This window comes from Pinus tabuliformis, chromosome 6, assembly GCF_031772625.1.
Source record: "Pinus tabuliformis cultivar Carrire ecotype Pingquan chromosome 6, CPIR1, whole genome shotgun sequence".
Lineage (NCBI taxonomy): Eukaryota > Viridiplantae > Streptophyta > Pinopsida > Pinales > Pinaceae > Pinus > Pinus tabuliformis.
This window is the reverse complement of record NC_142292.1, coordinates 584,839,843-584,861,396: the sequence shown is the minus strand read 5'-3', so window position 1 is coordinate 584,861,396 and position 21,554 is coordinate 584,839,843. Positions and strand designations below refer to the sequence as shown.

At 35.1% G+C, this 21,554-nt stretch overlaps 1 non-coding gene across 1 annotated transcript; it reads left to right on the top strand.

The window, feature by feature from the left end:
* The first annotated feature begins 20,294 nt into the window (after positions 1-20,294).
* On the top strand, positions 20,295-20,367 carry TRNAK-UUU (transfer RNA lysine (anticodon UUU)). The gene has a single exon. It is a non-coding gene; the product is annotated as a tRNA-Lys (tRNA).
* The last annotated feature ends 1,187 nt before the right edge of the window (positions 20,368-21,554 follow it).

Sequence of the window (21,554 nt, the reverse complement as noted above, 5' to 3'; positions counted from 1 at the left end):
GAACTGGCCAAAGTCATCATTTACGCTACCCACAAAGATACGAACATGGACTTTGGAAGTATCTGGTTACTTTTTCACACCTCTGGGCTCTCCTCCAAGGAGAAGCTAACACGATAAATTCCTAATTATAAGGATTTTAGGTATTATTTATTCCATTGCAAGAAAGAGGACAATAGTGGTTTTGGAATCATGAAACTGACTGCTCCCTTAATTTTTCTAGAAATATTAATTCCCAATGGTTTTCCTTTTCTATTTGCCAAACAAAATTCTTCTCAAATATCCACTTGTTTTTGTAGTGCAACCCAAAATGCTCAATGTATCATGCACTTGTTTTTCGTAACGCCTTAAGGAAATATTGGTGTTGAAAATTATAAACACTCAACTCAATTGAACATGACATAATAGCAACAGTTCTATATTTTTCATAATGTGGATTTTTGTGACCAGAAGGAAACCAAGGAACCAATATACTTCAACATGCTAACCATTGACTCTTTTCCATCCAATGCGCTTGATACTCAGACAAAATGCTTGAATTTCATTTTCAGCACCAGTTGCTAAAAAAATTTGTTCATTAGAGGAGCTCCCCCTGAAGATATGCACATCTTCTTCATGCACCCCCTAAGACCGGGCTAGTCTGAGTTATTGCTTGATGTGACTTTCTGCTCCATCTCTTTTAATTCTTTAGCAATCTCAACTCTTTCTTATGGCAGTTGTTTTCTTCTCCACATTCTTTTGGAGCTCACTTACATGTTGCTTTGATGCATGTTGGAAATATTTGCACCTGGACTCATTTTCCTCCATCTAGACTCCATGATGTCCAAGGGAAGCTTATAGTCTTTGGCCATATGGCCGAAATTATCACATAAATAACATCTAATGTGCCCATGAAATGGTAGAAAGGGCTCAATTCTTTTGTTGGTCTGTCTTTTTCTACTTGTACCATGAAGCCTACAATCAACAAATTTATGCCCAAAATCATTACATAAATAAGAGTAACCATAAAATAAACTTTTATACCCAACAAAGATGAGCTTGCATTATGTGCTCTTCTGTTTGATTCCTTCTTTTGTTGCATGCTTTTGCAGTTTGCAGCAATATGCCTAAGCTTTTGATAGCTAAAGAATTTAATTGATATTCTATTCTTGTTATTCTTAATGTTGGTACCATCTTTTTCTATTGGTTGTTTCAAATTTGATTTTGAACTCATTTCTCCCTTGTGTAGGCTAGGATCTAGATATTTTTGGTTGATCTTCAGTTGAGTGGCTTTCTCTTTTAAATTACTTCTCAATGCAACCATTTATGCTTCCAATCTTTCACATTGAACCTCTTTCTCCTCATATTTCTTTCTCATTCCTCCTTCAACTTTCCTTGCTTCATCAAGTTGTGTTTTTAATTTGACAATTTCTTCTTTGTATATAAACTCATTCTCATCAAGTATTTGCAATAACTTCTTCTAGTTTTTATTTTATGTTATGAGCCTTCTAATCTCAACTTCCAAGATAGTTATCTTGCATGGCTCATCATTTTCAACTTATGAATTTTCTGCAAAAACATTACCTCAACTTCTCTCCAAAAGGTCAGGCTGTATTGATTTTCTATCATCTTCTAAATCATTAATCTCATGAAAATCATCACCACCACAAGGAAATGTACTACTAGATATAATATGATCACAATATTTATGTTCACTATTTTATGAACCACAGAGGCTGGTTCGAAACGTCGATGCACTTAAACAACAGATGCGATGAATCCGGAAGACACAACCACACAGAATACAAATCGCAGAAGTCTCAAATCCATAAGAAGAGGGGTTCTTCTGAATTTGAATATTTCCTCACTTTTTTATTTTTCTTCCTTTTCCGAGACTACTTCTTCTTATTATTCACCATGAACCATGATCTTCTCTTATGTGATAAAGCTTCACCAAGAGAACCCTACTCTGATACCAATTGTAGGAAACGTAATCATTACTAAGAGGGGGGGGGGGTGAATAAGTAGTGACAAGGTTAATATATACTTTTAAATTCCTTTTGGAATTCTTTAAACAACTAAGTAAATAATAGATCTAAATACCATTATCATCACATGAAAGCCATAAAACAATAAAAAAATCATACCCAAGATGACACAGGATGTTTCTAGTGGAAAGCCCCCTCCAGGAAAAAAACCACCCATTGTTGTTCTTGCTCAAATATTTTATTAACAACTAAACAAATTTGTACATGGAGTAGCTAGCACCCACTAGCTAGAAGACTCCAATCCTACAACAGTGTGTTGATATCCATCAGCTTAGAAGTACCTATTCACACAACTCTGTAGATAAACATCCACTAGAAGCCTCCACAACCAACGAGCCTCTCCCAACAGCCATTGGACTATCCAACTACCATTGGATTGAGATTATCCTCCCCTAATCACTTTATGCTAGTCTCTGCAAGCATGAATTATCTATGCCTCCAAATCCTCCATGCGAACCATGTTTCAAAATATTTCAGACTGGGCTATCAAACTTGCTCAAAATGAGAAACCCAACAACCTTTCTCTGATTCGATCTGAAAATGAAATATTATAATCACACCACGAAACACAACTACAAGTAAGCAATATGCAAGACAAAATATTGTAGCACAATCTCACTCTCACACCATCAATCAACTCGCACCACCAAAATCCATAACTCCATGCTCTCACAAAATCATATGTCAAATTATTCTCAACAATTCTCCAAACAAATGCCATATGAAAATACCATGGTCATCCCAATACCACAAAAATTGATACCATGGTAATGTTCTAGTCAATACAATGGGTAAATACCATGGTTATTCCAATACCATGAACACTTGTACCATAGTAAAATCCTAGTCAATACCAAGGATAAATAGCATGGTTATGCCAATACCACAAACCCCTGTACCATGGTAATATCAAAGCCAATAACATAGGAAGATATCATGGTTATGCCAATACCTAGGATACTTGTACCATGGAAATCTCTAAACCAAGTGCCACCTTGCTCCACACACACAAACATATAGAAATAAACCTCTAACTGATACCAAGTACCAATTAATAGGGTAATGCCAATACCAATACTCATGACTAATCCCATAACTGCACCATTAACACATGAAAAACTCGAGTACAACTGCATCCATGAAACTGCATCTGTGTGGTTAAGGGCTTATAACTGCAAGAATAAGACTGCCTCCATGCGGTTGTGGTAGAGTATAGGTTAAAACAAAAATCTTAGCACAAAACCTTTTCCAACCTTCTCCACAACTCTCCCAACACCTACGCAAATGTCATACAATCATATGCATAAACTCATCTTCCATTAGCAACCATACATAACGTATGCACATAAGAAAATATGTCACAAGCCAAGCTGCTCTAGAACCATCTGTCACACTCATGCACACTCAAGCCAACTACAACACATGCTTGGGTTGACATCAATCCCAACCATGAACCACTGAAGCCAACAACTACACTGACAATTGCATCATCAATGCCAACAATCTTATCCTCAGAACTTATCTTCCCTCATATGTGGATCTAAGTCCTAGATTCATAAAACCCAAACTACCCCTTTTATCCTATAAATTCACTGCCCCCCATGGAGTATGGGTTGTCTTTTGGAGACTCTTAGCTATGCCCTGCTGCTGCTTCATTTTACCTAAGGATCCATTACCATCCATGAGTTGTGATTGAAGGATTCCTTTGTGGCTAAGGAAGGGAAAGTTAGTTGGGAGACATCTACCTAGTCAAGATCTATAAAAGGTTTGTAATCTTCTCCTACATTTCATTAATATAAAAAAATTCTTCCTATACTTATGTCTATTTAATGCATATGTATTTCAATTCCTTCTTGACTCATTGATTAGAGATATTAGTATATGCTATTTGTATCTTGTCATTCTCTTTCTTATTATAGTTATTTTGTAGGTTCCACGTATAACATTTGGAGATGAAGTTGGAGTTGGATCTTACAAGAGAAGAGGAGAGGAGAACTTGGGTTTGGACTCCATGTAGATCTTTCCTCCATTCTCTAATTTCTCTAAGGAAAACATTAGCCTTTTTTGTTTCTGTTGTTTCTATGTCAAGCCACTAGATCTAGGGAGTTCACTTATGTGATCTGCAAAAGAGAATTTTCCATCAAACAACTTCATGACTCCATTGGGGATTAAACGCAGGGTCACCCGCATCATTGAGACATTCCAACACCTTGTTGTAATAATCCACCTTTGTCCTATGGGTTTACAATCAATCCATACCTAGTAGGATATCATATGATCCCAAAGGCATTAGATTTAATATAACTGATATAGTGATGCTTATGATTTATATAGGGCAGTACTCAATCATATTGGTTATCCTTCTCCTTGTTCCAGTGGCTAGATGAAAAAGTCATAATTCCTCGTGGATTTTATTTGGAAATTCATGGTTTCCCACTATATTAGGATTAATATAACTAATGTTGGATCCTGGGTTAATTAAAATTGAAACCAGAGACTTTTTTACTACACTTTCCATTTGAATGATCACCGCTTGCTAGTCTTGTTGTCTATTATCCAATGTTGTGTATATCTTGGGAATGTTTTGGGCCACATCGTTCATGGTTGATGCCTCATGTATGTTGTGTAGCTTTGCATCATACTTCTGCAACTAATTGGGGCAATCTCTTCTTAAGTGGTTTTCTTTGCACTCCAAACACTTATGGCCTCATTTCGTCTTCTCATTGCTTGAATTCCAGGGCCATTTTTGTTGACAGTGGAGTTTTATTGATGATCACTTTAGGTGAAGTTATTAAACCTTCCACCCTTTCCTCTTTTTCCTTTCTTCCTCCAGTCAACCTAGACTTCAAGCCTATGCTTAGAGTGTTCATAACAATTCTTAGTCTTCTGGATGACCTCCTCCAAAGTCTTAGGATCATAAAATTATATTCTATCTTGGTATGCTTGTGGTAATTACTTGACATACCTTTGCATCTTGGTCTTCTCATCCTTGATGTAAGGTACATACCTTAGTAGCTCCAAGAATTTGCTGGTATATTCTTTAGGTGTCACCTGCCCCAATTTGTGCTCATAGAACTCCTTGGCTTTGTTGTCATAATATTTCTCAGATAGGTACTTTTATCGTAATTAATTTTTAAACTTCCTCTAGGTCAACTCCTTCTCTTTGATGCATTTGATGTTCTTAATATCCTCCCACCATATATCAACTTTCCCCTTTAAGTTGAATATAATGACCCTAGCCTTCATTTTATCATTATAGTCATGCAACTTGGAGTACTTCTTTATTCACAAAATATAAGCCTATGCATCCTCTGCTTTCATTACCTCTCCATCAAAGGTTGGGGGTTTTGCTTTGTTGAATTATTCTTGCATGGGAGTCTTTCTACTCTTCCTTTGATGATGATATATATTAGCTTCATGATTGGCTAGGAATTCTGAATTCTTTTTCCAGAGAGCTAAGCAGTTTTATTCCTCCTTCTACACGTCTTCTCTTCTTTCCTGGTCGACTGCCTTCTGCTTTCTTATCATTCCATTTGTGCTTGTAGATTTTTTATGGGATATCCTTTTGCTTGTTATTGTCCCAGTGGCTAGCACCAACTTCCTGTTGTCTTTGTCTTTGTAATTCTGATAACCTTTGAAATAATATGTAATTTACTTCTACTTGTTCCCCGATAATCTTTTCATTGTCTTCCTTGAATATTTTTATTTCAGCTCTTAGACTTCTAAGAGTGTCTATTAGTTCAGGAGTTTCCTCCTCATTCATCTTCCAAATTGATTCTTCTTCAGGTCCTTGTTGGGTTCTATTCATACCATGTTGTTCAACTCTGCTACTCATCATTTATTTACTTTATTATACTCGAATACCTACCAACTTGATTTACATACCTACCAAATTTAGGAAACAATAGAGAACATGTATTTGACATAGATACTACTTGTCCTTGGCCTACATTAATATTTAACCATCACATATCAATAAACATGTAATCATGTTTAGTCAGTAAGCCTACTAACAGATCAAGCACATCATGTATATTAATCAATCATTTAGAATATGCATGTGAGCCTCTTTAGGTCCAGTGTCTGAAATAATTTGCTCTGATACCACTTTGTAACACACCCCCTCATTCCTAGCCCCTACTAAGGAAGAAAGAGGGAAGCTATTATACTAACCCAACCCCTAAGGTCCTAATTAAGGAGATGGGGTATAATTTTTTGATATTTATTGACCTCTTTAAAACATCAAATGGATGACATTGTTGTGTTCATCTCTTCAATATGATTCCGTTCATATAAATGTTTTCTTGATCTGACCTCCAGATCGGAAGTTATGGCTATTTAAACTTTAGTGCCATGTCATCGATTCCACAAGTGGCATCTACGTGGTCCCCACACGGTTGTTTGGTTAGCTTCTCACCAATGCTTGGCACTCATGTATTAGTTGTTGATACGTTCACACTTACCATATAATAACCTTCCCTGAAGGGAACTTTCATCTCAGAAGGAACTCTCTCATAGAAAATGATATTGGAGGATTGAGGGGAGTGGAGTTGCAAGAAACTTCTAATATCTCAAATAAAAACATCTCGGAAAAAACTCTCCTCGGAGATGCCTTGGAGGAAATCCTTTCTCGATGAAAACCATTCTTGACAAAAATGCACATTCGGGTCCACTCTTGCCATGTCATCTTGGAAAAGACCTCCCATGAAGAAACCATATCGAAGGAAAACCTCCTCGGAAGAAACAAGCACTTGGGCCCGCTCTTTCCACACCATCTCAGAGAGAACTCGGAAGAAACTCTTCTCAGCAAAAGCCTTCTAGGAGGAACTCTAGGATACTATGTGCCAATCTATGGAGATCGAGATATTAGTCGGAAAATGATGGGAGGAGAATTTATTAAGGGATGATTATCACTTGTCATCCCAAAGGTTTGACCAGTTAAAGTGCGAAAACAAAAGTAAAAGTGTTGTAGAAGATGGGGACATTTTATGTCTTGAACAAACTCTTAAAGGAAACTCTCCCAAAAGAAACCAAAGGGAGATGTAATGTCTTAGACTCCAAAATTCCAAGATCCAAGATTTTGAGATCCCGATCACCTGAAAGAAGGTCATGTAATTTAAAGGATCCAAGGGTTGCTAAAATTGTGGCCATGCCTATTATCAAGTATACATAGAGACCATCTATCGGCAGGGGAAATTTATCCAAGGTTCATCCAATGGCCCTGATTCCTCCTAGATTAGGTTTTTTGTTCCTTCACTTTTGAAAGTTTCTTAGGACTTTTATATATATTTATTTATAAAGTATGATACTCAGCCCCCCTAGATCCATAGTAGATACGAAAGCATGGGCGACCCAGTTTATTATCCCCTCCTGAGCTTATTATAGCCTCATCCCATCTCGGATTACAACCTGCAAAATATGTTTATATATATATATATATATATGTATATGTATATGTATATGTATATGTATATGTATATGTATATGTATATGTATATGTATATGTATATGTATATATATATATATATATATATATATATATATATATATATATATATATAGATAACAAATTTTATAACATAAGGCCTAATGGCCATTTTGAAGATATCCTAACTTGAAGTACAACATATTTTAACATAGATTTATATGTCTCCTTCATACTTCATTCATCTAGGCCATTTGCATGCACAAAAGAACACAAAATCCTCCCAATCATGGGAAGGTTTACTCGAGGGTTTAACCTCTCATCCATTGGAGAAAATCAAGCCATTTATCAACACAACATAAACAAATTTCTATCCACAAAAAATGCAATGAAAATTCACAGGCATTTAACTTACAGTTGCATGACAGAGGCTCATAAACAAAACCATAAAAGAGTTATAATTTTAGTCAAAAAGATTCATGCACCGATATCATTCTACCATGCAACATTTTTCACATAGAATTTATTTAAAATTCACAACTCTCAACTTGTCAGACGATATAAATACAAGATTTACACCAACATTTAATTTGTAAATCCAAGAAGTAAACTTAGAGGCATAGCACAATATATGCCAGAATACAACCTCAGGAATCTGTTGCCAATAAATTCAAAAGAAGCATCATTCAGGAAAAAGGAACAAGACTCTTCAAAGAAAAGTAAACACACTCCGGGAATCTACTTTTGGTTCCTCTTCTGGGTTGAGTTGACTCATGCAGTAAGTCTTCCTCAATTGTCTAGAGGACAAGGGAATGTATGCCCCATTCAAAAGAAATCAATTCAAGAAATAAAGAATGCAAAAACCTCTGAAAATATTATTGTTATGTTGCAATGATGAAAAACATGAAATAAAACTAGCAACTTCATTTCCAACTAATTTAATGAAACTATTGAAAGATTTTAAAAGAGATCTAAATTATACTACTTCTCAGGAAATGATTGAATAAAAAATGTGCATTTATCTTTGTTTCAATTTTTCCTTCCTGGCCTGAATCATCATTCTTGCACCACAACAGCATGCCTGCACTGGAACGTTGTGCCTATACTGAAACGATGCGCCTGCACCGGAAGTATGTCTTGTTCCTGCACTAAGTATATCGGCCTGAAGCATCAGTCAATCATGATGAAGGGATATAATTTTTTAACCTTAAATAATTCCAAGAATTCTTGGGAGAAATTCACTTGCCCATAAAACAATATGATAATTTTTCCTTATGTTGATCCTGCTATTTACTTATTAAGAGTGCAGGAATAAATGTTTGTATTTCAAAGTGCAGGAATGAGTTTTGCATTTAAAATAATGATCTTAAGAAATCATGAATACATGTTAAGTTAAATTAATCAAAACTCTTACTCAGAAATTGTTTCCTTCACCAGTATATCCTCAAAGCAAACCTTGTTATGCAACAATGAGATCAGGGCAAGTATCACACTTAACTTGTAATGGAAATAAGAGATGCAGTAGAACATTCGATGCTTATCCTCTGCCTTGGTCTTTATAAAATACATAACAATATTAATGATTGAACTAAAATGATCAAGGCTATGATAAAGAGCTATAGATAAAATCACCAATCAAATGGTCAAATCATAAAATAGAAAGAATGAAGCATAATTGTGTAATGAAATTGCAAAAGTTATATGAAATCACACTCACATACTATGCAGAAAATAAAATGCAGCAAAAGAATTCTAAGAGTTATGGGGCAATGGACTGGCTGGTGGGCCCAACCACCTAGCTCGCTGCCCTTGCAGCAATTTATGTCACAACCTTAAAACATTTAGGAGAAACAATAACTCAGAATCAAATGCCAAATGAACTCATTTCAGAGTAGGAACCATAATTCAAAATTAAATGCCAAAGAAATTCATTGCAAAAGTGTTGTTACAAATTCATAAAACAATGTTGTGCTAGCTCTAGTGGTCCCCTCCAGGGATCATCCCACTGGTGCGCAACTACTCCCTTCCCTGCATAATGAAATTGACCCTTTGTTCTGCAAATAAGTGCAATCTACAAAATACAATGTCCATCCATCCCTTCACACCTACGTAACCTCTTCTTTTTATAATATTTTTACATGATCACTTCCTTAGAAAACAAAATGGGAATTGATTCCCAACTGATCTTCATCAATATAATATCAATACAACCATTTCCTTATTGAAGGGATAAATATTTGACATGAATTTCCCAAATCTGGTCATTTTTTGCAATTTTGGAAAAACTGATATTTTTAACAAACTGCCTCCAAAGAACTCTTTGTATCTCCTTAACCATTATGAATTTGAGAAATTGGTTTTGAGTAAACCTAGTTTGTTATATTTACAACAATAAACTTTCTCATAATTTCTGGTTCAGCTCCATTACCTCAGAAACCGCGCCGGAAACTGATTGTTTGAAATCTAATACCTAAAATTATGGAAAAATAGTCTCTTTTTATAAAACTGCCTCAAATACCCTTATGTAAATTTTATACCATTACAAATTTTTGAAATCTATTTTAGGATTAGTCAGCTTGCATTACTGGGACCAAAACCCATGTTCCAGAATTTCTCTATTCACCTTCACCTGTATAGAAAATGAGGAGGAAGTTGGCATTCTGGAAACTTCTACGAATTCAGGGCTGAGACATTAATTATTCCTTAAATATGAGTCTGTGCGACTTGGGTGTATCTTAGCTTATGTGGAAGTGTTTAAACAAAATTTTGAGCAAAAACCTCTTTCATATTTGCCTAGAAATGTGTCAACGTATGAAATCCCCCAATTGGTGCAGGAACATTGGTGGAGGCACAACTGGTACAAGAATTGCTAGTATAGGAATGTTGGCACCTGCCACAAAAGAGCCTAACATTAATGACATTTTCACATTAAATACTCTTCAAATTAACAAAACAAGAAGAGTTCATAGATCAACAACTGTCAGCTCTAAATGCCTCTAAATAATAACTTAATTATGACACTTAGTACAAGTATAGAGTTATTCAGCAAAAAGTGTCAAAATATGGACAAAACGGAGGCTCAACACTCCCCCACGCCGACCTTCTTTCATGCCCTCATGCAAACCAAACCATAAGATTATAAAATCATGGAAGGAGGCAGTGGGAATGTTTAAAGATCATAATATGCTTCCCGATAAAAATGTCAGCAAAAACATCAACAAGGAAATATTAAGACACCTGGTATGTCATCATTTTTAAAGAATTCATTAAGTCTGCAACATCACTCTTAGAGTTCCAACTAAAACCATGTTACAACACTTACAAAAGTATCGAGTGCAGGAATGATAAAATTTCAACAAGATTAGGTACAGGAAAGTAATGCTTTAAATGAACATACATGTTGTCCTGCTTAAAATGAACTCCCTATTTGCCATATATTTCAGGGCTCTTATTTCTACCCATAGTCTTATTAACATTCATGATCAAAATCAAATGTTTGCTGAAAAAGTGCAATTTCAAAAAGAATACCACAAGATTCCTGCACCTACTATAACAATCCTGTACCTAGGTCATGTAGTGCTTATTTATAAGCAACCACAATCAACACACATTGTTTTCCATCAACACCTAGTGAGTAATCATCGTTGAGAAATTCATCACTCTAAATACCATAAAGAATTGGAGTTATGATACCAGAAAAGGGAAATAAAATAGAACAAGATGACACCTTCCTGGACCAATCAACAAACACTCTAAATTTTTTTGTCATCTAGATGCAAAACTAAGTTTCTTCTTAATCCAATACAAAGAATTACCTCCACTAAGGGTACCACATCATTAAAGATTCATAATTTTTTTAAAGATAGAACTCAAAGAATCATGCTCAAATCATCTTAAAACCATTGTCCAAGAAATAAAATGATGAGTTTTAGGGAAAGAGAAGGATAACCAAGTAAATCTTAGTATGAAATTAAATTTAATACCATAGACATGGCCCTGCTGCCTGTAGGTGTATCTAACCTTGGCATGGATGTCTTTTAACCCAGCGAAATGTGTGTGTCCCACTTACTAGATATAGATTCAAAGTTATCTTATTTAATTTAAAAAATTAGATGAAGGCCATTTTCCTAGCTTGGTAACCATCTAATGGCAGTGCCACTCACAAGAAATAACAAGGATGGACATGCCATTTCATGATGAGACCTCATGTCTTCCAGCTTTTCAACTGAAAGCCTTTACTTTAGCTTGGTGACCAGCACAGTAATGTCATGCATGTTAGGTCTCATGATCATGGTAGGTCGGCTCATCACGAGACCTCATATCCTCCCCTGAATCTTTTTGTAAACTTTGACTATAATTAACTTCAAAACTTACTTAATAAGTGGGAAGACATATATACTCCTTAAGAGTACATGATGGCGTGAAAAGTTTTTAATGACTAATCATTACTGGCTAGTTCCTCTACCCTAAAGACTTATTAAAAATATTCCAGATAATGACTGAAAGATTCTTTAAGTTAATAATGCTAGTTTTCTCATGAATAGCTTATTATGATGTTTACAAGTGTGGTCCACCATAGGGGGCTCTCCAATAGTACCTTCTAAGGGAAACTGAAAATATATATCTCAAATGACAACTTCATTAGAGTGGTTAATCATGGTTACTTTTGCAAAATCATGAGGTATTAGAGTGAATCATACTCAACAAGTTTTGTCACAGATGTGTGTGTTAACAATCGATGCGGATCAAAAGAAGTTTCAGTGGCTATGCTTTGAAAGTTAAAAACCCAAATTGCATTGTTGTAACAACTTTATTCATGGCATTTCTTTATTATTCTACCCTACTCTACCCTAAGAAGTGGAAGACTCCCTTTTAAGTATAGGAGGACTTCCAGTGCAACCAAGTGCGCAACAAGAGGATAATCATATTCATGTTCAAATTTAGAAAGTATATGCGAGAAAATACCAGAACATGAGGTACCAGTTGCATTAACTAATGTGATGCTACAAATTGTTGAATGATAAGGGAGGGATGAATATTGACAGTCATATGAAACCAAGATTATATGGGATCCATATACTCTTGGTCATTTGATTCATGGGAAACATCTGGTGCATCATGCAAATCCTCCAATTTTCTTTGTTCATCCTCTAAAGTGTAGGTTGGATTAGGTTGGTGTTCTTCAATCTCTGCTTCTGATGGCTTCTCCTCATCAAGCATGATCCATAGCTTCTCGATCTCCCTAGGAAGATCTTCTGGTTCTTCATGATTCTCTTCTTCCAAAGGAGTAGACTGATTTCTAATTGATGCCAAGATGTGTTCTTTTTGTGAAGCAAAGACCCCAGCTTCTGCCAAAATTTGAGATAGTTCTTTGAATAGCATCACACTTCCTGGCATTTTCCTGCTAGCTGGAAAGTCTTGTCAGCACCTAGATTGAGAGCGGGGGGTTCTTTTAGCACCTGAAAAACTCAAAAGATCAATTGCAGTAAAAATAACAAACCAAGATTGTAAACTAAGGAAATCACACTTGCGGAAATTAAATAACCTCTATTGCAGAAAAAAAAGTAACACACTTTGTAGTAAAAGAAATTGCTCATAAAAAACTCAATTGCATTAAATTAAGCATCACACTTTGTAGAAAGAAAAATTACTCATAAAAACTAAATTGCAGTAAAAGAAACAAATCATGCATCACACTTTTCATTAAAGGAAATTACTCATTTGCAGAAAAGAAAACCTGGCTTGTGAGCTCTCTGGGAATGCCATCTAGTATGCTTCAACAAGCAAGGGGAATCTTGTTAGTCTAGAAATTCAATTGCGAAGAAAAGGGAAAAGCATGACAAGTCGTTGAGGCCTTATCCTACAACGCCTCCCCGACAACGATGCCAAAATGTTGGGCGGTATAAATGCAAGATTTACGCAAACATTTAATTTGTCAATCTGGGTAAGTAAACTTAGAGGCATAGCACAACATATGCTAGAATACGACCTCAGGGATCTGTCGAATAAAAACCAAGCTTTTGCAAGAAATTCAAAAGAACCATCATTCAAGAAAAAGGAATAGGACTCTTCAAAGCAAAGTAAACACACTCCAGGAATCTACTTCTGGCTCCTCTTCTAGGTTCAGTTGACTCCTATAGTAAGTCTTCCTCAATTGTCTAGGGGGCAAGGGAATGTAGGCCCCATTCAAAAAAAAACGATTCAACAAATAAAGAATGAAAAAACCTCTTAACAGATTATTGTTATGTTGCAAATATGAAAAACATGAAATAAAACTAGCAACTTCATTCCAACTAATTTAATGAAACCATTGAAAGATTTTAAAAGAGATCTAAATTATAATGCTTATGTGGAAATGATTCAATAAAAAGTGTGCATCTACCTTCATTACAAGTTTTCCTTCCCGACCTGAATCATTGTTCCTGCATCGCAACAACGTGCCTGCACTGGAATGTTGTGCTTGTATTGAATTATGTGCCTGTACCAGAAGTATGTCTTGTTCTTGCACTGAGTATATTGGCCTGAAGTAGCAGTTGATTATGATGAAGGGATATAAATTTTTAACCTTAAATCATTCCAAGAATTCTTGTGAGAAATTCACTTGCCAATAAAACAATATGATAATTTTTCCTTATGTTGATCCTGGAATTTGATTATAAAGAGTGCAGGAATAAATGTTTTTCTTTCAAAGTGCAGGAATCAGTTTTACATTTAAAATAATGATCTTAAGGCAATCATGAATACATGTTAAGTTAAATTAATCAAAACTCTTACTCAACAATTGTTTCGGTCACCATTATATCCTGAAATAAAACCTCATTATGCAACAATGAGATCATGGCAAGTATCACACTTAACTTGTAACGGAAATAAGAGATGCATTAGAACATTCGATGCTTATCCTCTGCCTTGGTATTTATAAAAATACATAACAACATTATTATTGAAATAAAATGATCAAATCTATGAGAAAAAGTTGTAGATAAAATCACTAATCGAATGGTCAAATCATAAAACAGTAAGCATGAAGCACAATTGTGAAATGAAATTGCAGAGATATATGAAATCACACTCACATACTATGCAGAAAATAAAACGCAGCAAAAGAATTCTAAGAGTTATGGGGCAACGGACTAGCTGGTGGGCCCAACCACCTAGCTCACTGCCCTTGCAGCAATTTAAATCACAACCTTAAAACATTTAGGAGAAACAAGAACGCAAAATCGAATTCCAAATGAACTCATTTCAGAGTAGAAACCAGAATTCAAAGTTAAATGCCAAAGAAATTCATTGCAAAAGTGTTGTTACAAATTCATAAAACAATGCTATGTTGGCTCCAATGGTCCCCTCTAGGGATCATCCCACTAGTGCACAGTTCCTCCCTTCCATGCACAATGAAATCGATCCTCTGTTCTGCAAAGAAGTGCAATCTACAAAATACAATGTCCATCCATCCCTTCACACCTACGTAACCTCATCTTTTTATAATATGTTTACATGATCATTTGATTATCAAACAACATGGGGATTGAATCCCAACTAATCGTCATCAATAGAATATCAGTAGAACCATTTCCTTATTGAAGGAATGAATATTTGACACGAATTTCCTAAATCTGGTCGTTTTTTGCTTCTAGAAAAACTAATATTTTTAACAAACTACCTCCAAAGAACTCTTCGTATCTCCTTAACCATTATGAATTTGGGAAAGTTGTTTGGAGGAAACCTAGTTTGTTATATTTACAATAATAAATTCTCATAATTTTCTGGTTCAGCTCCATTACCTCGAAAATTGTGCCCGAAACTGACTATTTGAAATCTGAGATCCTAAAATTTTGGAAAAACAGTCTCTTTTTATAAAACTTCCTCAAAGACCCTTATGTAAATTTTATACCATTACGAATTTTAGAAATTTGTTTGAGGCTTAGTCAATTTTCTATACTCGGACCAAAACCCATGTTCCATAATTTCTCTATTCGCCTTCACCTATACAAAAAACGAGGAGGAAGTTGGCAGTCTGGAAACTGCTACTAATTTGGGGTTGAGGCATTAATTATTCCCTAAATATGAGTCCGTATGACCTGGGTGTATCTTATCTTATGTGGAAGTGTTCAAATAACATTTTGAACAAAAACCTCTTTCATATTTTCCTAGAAATGTGTCAATGTATGAAAGCCCCAAATTGGTGCAGGAATGCTAGTGCAACAGGCACAGCTGGTATAGGAACTGCTAGTATAGGAATGTTGGAACCTGCCACTAAAGAGCTTAACATTAATGACATTTTCACATTAAATACTCTTCAAATTAACAAAAAAAGAAGAGTTCGTAGATCAACAACTGTCAACTCTAAATGCCTCTAAATAATAACTTAATATTCGTAAAAAGAATAATAATGATTATAAACACTTAGTACATGTATAGAGTTATTTAGAAAAAAGTGTGAAAATATGGACAAAACAGAGGCTCAACACAACTCAGAGCATTTAATTACAATTTAGAAAAGAAAGGCAACTGAAGGTGGGACTTCAATTTTCCACCCAACCATAGACCTAATGCAACCATAATTACTTACAGTAGTCACCCCCAATCCATATCCACGATCTAAGGGGATTTCTTTCTCAATAGCCTTCTTTAGGACATAAGGGATAGGAAATAAATATGACAATGGGTGGTTTTTCAACTAGTCAAGCACAACGGAATTCATGGTTAAGGTGATTTATTAGATGTCAAGCACTCCATGAGTGATTTATAAGCCCACAACAAGTACCCATATCCATGTGGTTTATCAACCCTAGAAAGCACCCTGAGTGGTTTATCAGTGGTTTCAAGCACTCCATGAGTGGTTTATCAGGCCATAACAAACACTCATTCCCATCTCCTCTTTCTCTTATGGTCACAATTCTTTATTTTAGGGAAATACCATTCCCTCAGATCATAGCTCCTTTCCAGATTTAGTCATGAGCTCCACCAAGAAGAGGTAAAACCCCTATATTGTTGTGCATTTTTCTTTTATTATTTTCTCAAGGGTCTCTTCATATTCCTCTTGGACTCTTCCTCTTCTTTTATTTTTCTCATTATTTACACCATAGAATTAATTTAAGGTGCCAACTAATCCCACTTGGGCTCCTCTTTCCTCTTCCCTCTTAGATCATGGATTTGTTGTCCCATGCTTCGGGCCGTTACATTATTACATTGCAAAAATCAGGGTAATAAGTACCAGGGGTGTCACAATAGATCAAATGAGGGTAGTCTACCCATTTTTGTTTAATGTGTAAATGGGTGTAAGAGATATAAATATAAAGCTCAAATTTTGTTTTTTTGTTCAATAATAGAACATCGAGGACAATGTTCCCTTAAGGGGGTCTGGTCTGTCACAACCCTTTTTCATTACCTATTTATTTTGTATACACAACTATGTACTACTAGCATAAGAGTCATAGATGGCTAAATCAGTTGGACTAAAACCTCAAGAATTAAATGTAAACTTAAATGACTAGACTAAGGAGAGGACAACAAGGATCCATAATTCTTAGGGAAGAGGGAGCTCGCTTGTTTGAAAAGCCACAAAACTGCTTTGGAGTTATTACAAGATTTGATTTTGACCCAGTTGGACTACCATTGCATGACAAAGTTACGATATTGGACAAAGCAGTGAGGGGTGTAGGATGATGCCTATCTCCCCTTGAAGATAGAGGAACAACTAGGTAGAGAATGATTGTTCAAGAAAGAAAAATAGCACCAAAGATATAGGGGAAGAGAATAGAGTTGGAATCGAGAGCATAGAGTGAAATGAGAAGCCATGGGAGGTTGTGCCTTCTCTAGAAATGAAGGGACACAGAGGAAATTATATGTGCACACAACAGAGAAGTGAGTGAGGTTCTTCTTCTTAATTGAGTTCTCCCTCTACATATTCTTGGTTGGTTGGTTATTATTCTTGGGAGTGTCCATGACTAGTGTGAAGAGCATGGAGTTATGGATCTTGATAGAAGGAAGGCAAAGAAATTGTGGAGCTAATAGTTGATCCTTGTGCTTTGTGATGTTTGGGTCTTAATCCCCATGTTTCGTGTTTGAGGCCACTAGATTGTGTTTACGCCTATGAGGTCAGTGGGAGTCTTAGTGGATGATCGAATCATTATGGTGCTTATTCTATAGCTGATAAACCACCTGGACAATGCGTTATAGACCCATGTGGTGTCTTCTATCAAAAGACAATAGATAAACCACTTGGATAGTGAATTTAATCTTCTCGACTAAGCAATACCACATCTGGACCCTAATTGAAGCCTTGTGAATGGACTTACGAGAGTAAGTGAGTTACTATGGTGCTTACTATTAGAGGATGGTTGATAAACCACCTGGATAATGAAATCCATCTTTGAGTGCCTATTTAAACCATTGGTGTGAAGTCCCTTGAGCAAGCATTCCCTTAGACTATGGATGCGGCTTAGGGGTGGTCAACTACAAGAAAGGTTGTAGTGTAGTTGGCCTATGGTTGGGTGGAGAGTTGAAGTCCATCCTTTAGTTTCCAACCATTGCAATATATTCAGATAAGTATAAAAAATGTGCATAATTGGATCATAGGATGTGATAGCCTTGTTATGTAAATGATTGTTAATATGATATTGTATATTAATGTCTGAATTCCTAAAGATTGTTGTTACGTTCATTGCCAACAATATTGTATGTTATGGTTTCAATTACTAGTATCAATGTGGAGCTACTTCCATATTCATGATTTACAAACTAACTGGATGCTATGAGCTGAATATATACATAACTATGTTGACATGTGCATATCTTATGAATGTTTTTATAAGTTGTGAATTTTTACACATTTTTTTTTCTACTACGGTTTGGATTGTACTTCCATTTAATTTCTCAGAAGTTCAAAATGATAAGAAATGAATGATAAACCGCTTAAGAGTTTGTTGAAAACCTATGTGAGTGGGTTCTAGACCTATGATATCTGTTGAAGGTCAAGGTCCAACCTTGGAGTGTGTTTTCCAGGAACTTTGGATTTGGCCTATTGCCCCTTTCCTTATAACTTTTCCATATTTCATTGTTCCTTAATGCATTGGAAGAATCTAGAAATATGGAACTTTGGGGTTGGCAGGGGTAGCTACTTTTGGAATGACCTAGATCTCTCCATGATTGGATTTTCTTGTTGGTTGCATGAGTAATATGAAAATATGGAAGTTTGAGGGTTTGGAAAAGGATGTGCCTTTGTGTAGGCTGCATTTATGCTTAGTCGAATTTCACGTCATATCCAGGAGTTGAGACATATAGGGGTGGCAGAGGTTATCCATCTCCTAGGATTTCGTATGTCCATAAGTCCATATATTTTCCCTTTTCACTTTTCATGTGGGGGGCCATAATGCATAAGTTATATAATGGGGCCTAGATTGTTGTGTTGTATTAGTTAGATATGAGAATCTGGGGGTTGAGTAAAGGTACACACCTTTCTATAGCTAGATAAGGCATAAGCTAGATATATGACTTAGGCACGAGAAGACTAGCCTGTCATGGAACCATGTTGAACATAACCCTTCACCATGTTATCCTAAGGTCTGATGAATCCAGGGTTGTCAAGAGGTTGCACATTTGTGTAGGCACAGATTCAATCAAGCCCAGATACACTAGTACCATGGTGGAATGACGGTGTGGTAGTGTCATGGATGTCAAGTCAGAGTACTCGTGGATGCCACATGGTAACAAATTGGTGGCATGGAAAGGTTTGAATGACTAAAACATCTATAGGGTATAACTCAATCTCGAAGTCAGATTGTAGTAAAATTTATATCGCTAGAAAGTTCACAATGAGTTGCGTAGGATGTTGATGTGAAAATCTAATTCCAAAAATATGAGAGAAGAGGCATTTTGTAACGCCATCTTCATATGAAACCTTGGGGGTTGGGTTAAAGCAAGCAGGTAACACCTTCCACTTCCTGAGATAAGATCAAGGGGTGGGAGTGTCGTTACATCCTACAACATACATACTTAGTCTCATTTTGATGATGGCTTGATGACTCAAGTCCTTCAATAGATATATGAGGGTTGTCAGGAGCTTGAATGAAACGAAGTATAATAAGAGCAAAGGATGTATACAATATTATCTTGCATGAAGCAAAACGTCTCTATTTCAAGCTTCCAACTATTCAAATATTTCGCTAGTGATTGGATTATCTACTCTAATGCTTCATAATTGCTAGTCATATGTTAAAGCAAAGATAGTGAATACATGCACTCTATAACCATATTGATTAAAATAACAATGATTAAGAAACTAATAGTAAAATTTGTTTGTTAACATTTAAAGTGTACTTGATTTGTCTTCATTGATTGATTATTTACTTGATTGATTTTTTAATTTTTTTTGATGTCGTTCACTGGTTCTGGAGATTGGTGATTGCTACGTCCACGAAAATATTGTTCCAAGCATATCCACTCAAAGGGATCACTTCCGGTAGCTCATTAACAAAGCCTAACCCCAATAACATCAATGAGACCTTTCAATAACAAGATGTTCTTAATGACGAGAACTCGACCAATTAAACTAACTTTTACAAATATATTTTAAATTAAAACTTTAAAAATATTTCCATAAATTAAAACTACATGCAAAAAAATTTGTAAAAAAAAAAAATTGAAGACCAAACATCCCATACAAAATAAGATTACAAAAAAACTTATTAATATAAATGTGACGGTTATAAACGCAGGACAATGTCGATTGTAATAATCCCGGCTGCCTTGAGGCAAGGCAACGACAAATAAGAAAGGAAGAATATTCTTTTAGATTTTTTTGTTAATATACTTTTATGAATAATATTACTTATAAAATGTAAGCCGTCTTAGCTCAGCTGGTAGAGCGCGTGGCTTTTAACCACGTGGTCGTGGGTTCGATTCCCACAGACGGCGGGACTTGAAGGAAGCGTAATTGTTGTTAGATGTATCAAATTTTGTAACAATGCGAATAATTTGTCGGCATCAAACCAAAACTGTTCATGGCACTCTATATCCAGCGAATGACAGGTTGAAACGAGAACTTTCCCTTCGTAATCTAATATAATTAGCATATAATATAAATATTTATTTAATATTATATTAGTTAATATATAATAAATTATATTAAATATTTATTTAATATTATAATAATTAATATAAGTTAAATTATATTAAATATTTATTTAATATTATATTAATTAATATAAGATAAATTATTGATTATATAAAGTTAAACCTTTCAGTTACTAACCAGAGCCGACCCATGGTAATGTCATGTTTAAAAAAATAATATTTAATATTTTTTTAATTAATAATTATAATTATTAATTTAAAATCAAAATAATATAACAATATCTTATTATAAGTGACAAATATAAAAATAGTGGGAAATATATGAAGTCCTGAGGACGTGCAAAGTAATGAAAAACCTATTTTAAAACGACATGTAACTTTTACTAAAAATCTTATAATATTAAAAATTACACAAAGCTTAAAAAAAATTAGATAATTTTAATTTTTAATTAATAACTATAAACAATATTTTAATCATAGAATTTATTTTTTAAAATAACCTAATATAACTCTAATGTTAAATAAATTTAAATATGTTTATAAACCAATTTCAAATAGTTTGGAAGCCAAAACTTTCCGACAAAAATGCGTGAGTGGACATTTTAACGCAGACTAACAACTACACACGGTACCGAAATAGAAATTGATTTGTGGTTATAAATAATTTTTTTAGTAATAGTTAATACATTTTTTTTAATTTTATTTCTGGAAGTGGCAAAACCTATTAAATTCAGTGTCAAATCAACAGTGAGGACAGCTATGAGGACAGCTATCTCCCGCTGCTATTTGTGAATGTCGGTTTGACTCATTATTGTTATCAAGGAAAACCACGCCACTGGTGGTCCGTAAGGAGCAAGCTTTCGCTCCTGCCAGATGCCTCTGAGTCTTGGGCCGTTAACCTGTTTCCTTACGTCCGAGGAAGACGAGCTCTTAGCCGAGCAGAGACAGTTTTACGGCATACTCCAGGCCAAATGGTTAACACATCTTTATTCAAACCACAATTTTTATTATTATTATTTTTTCTAATT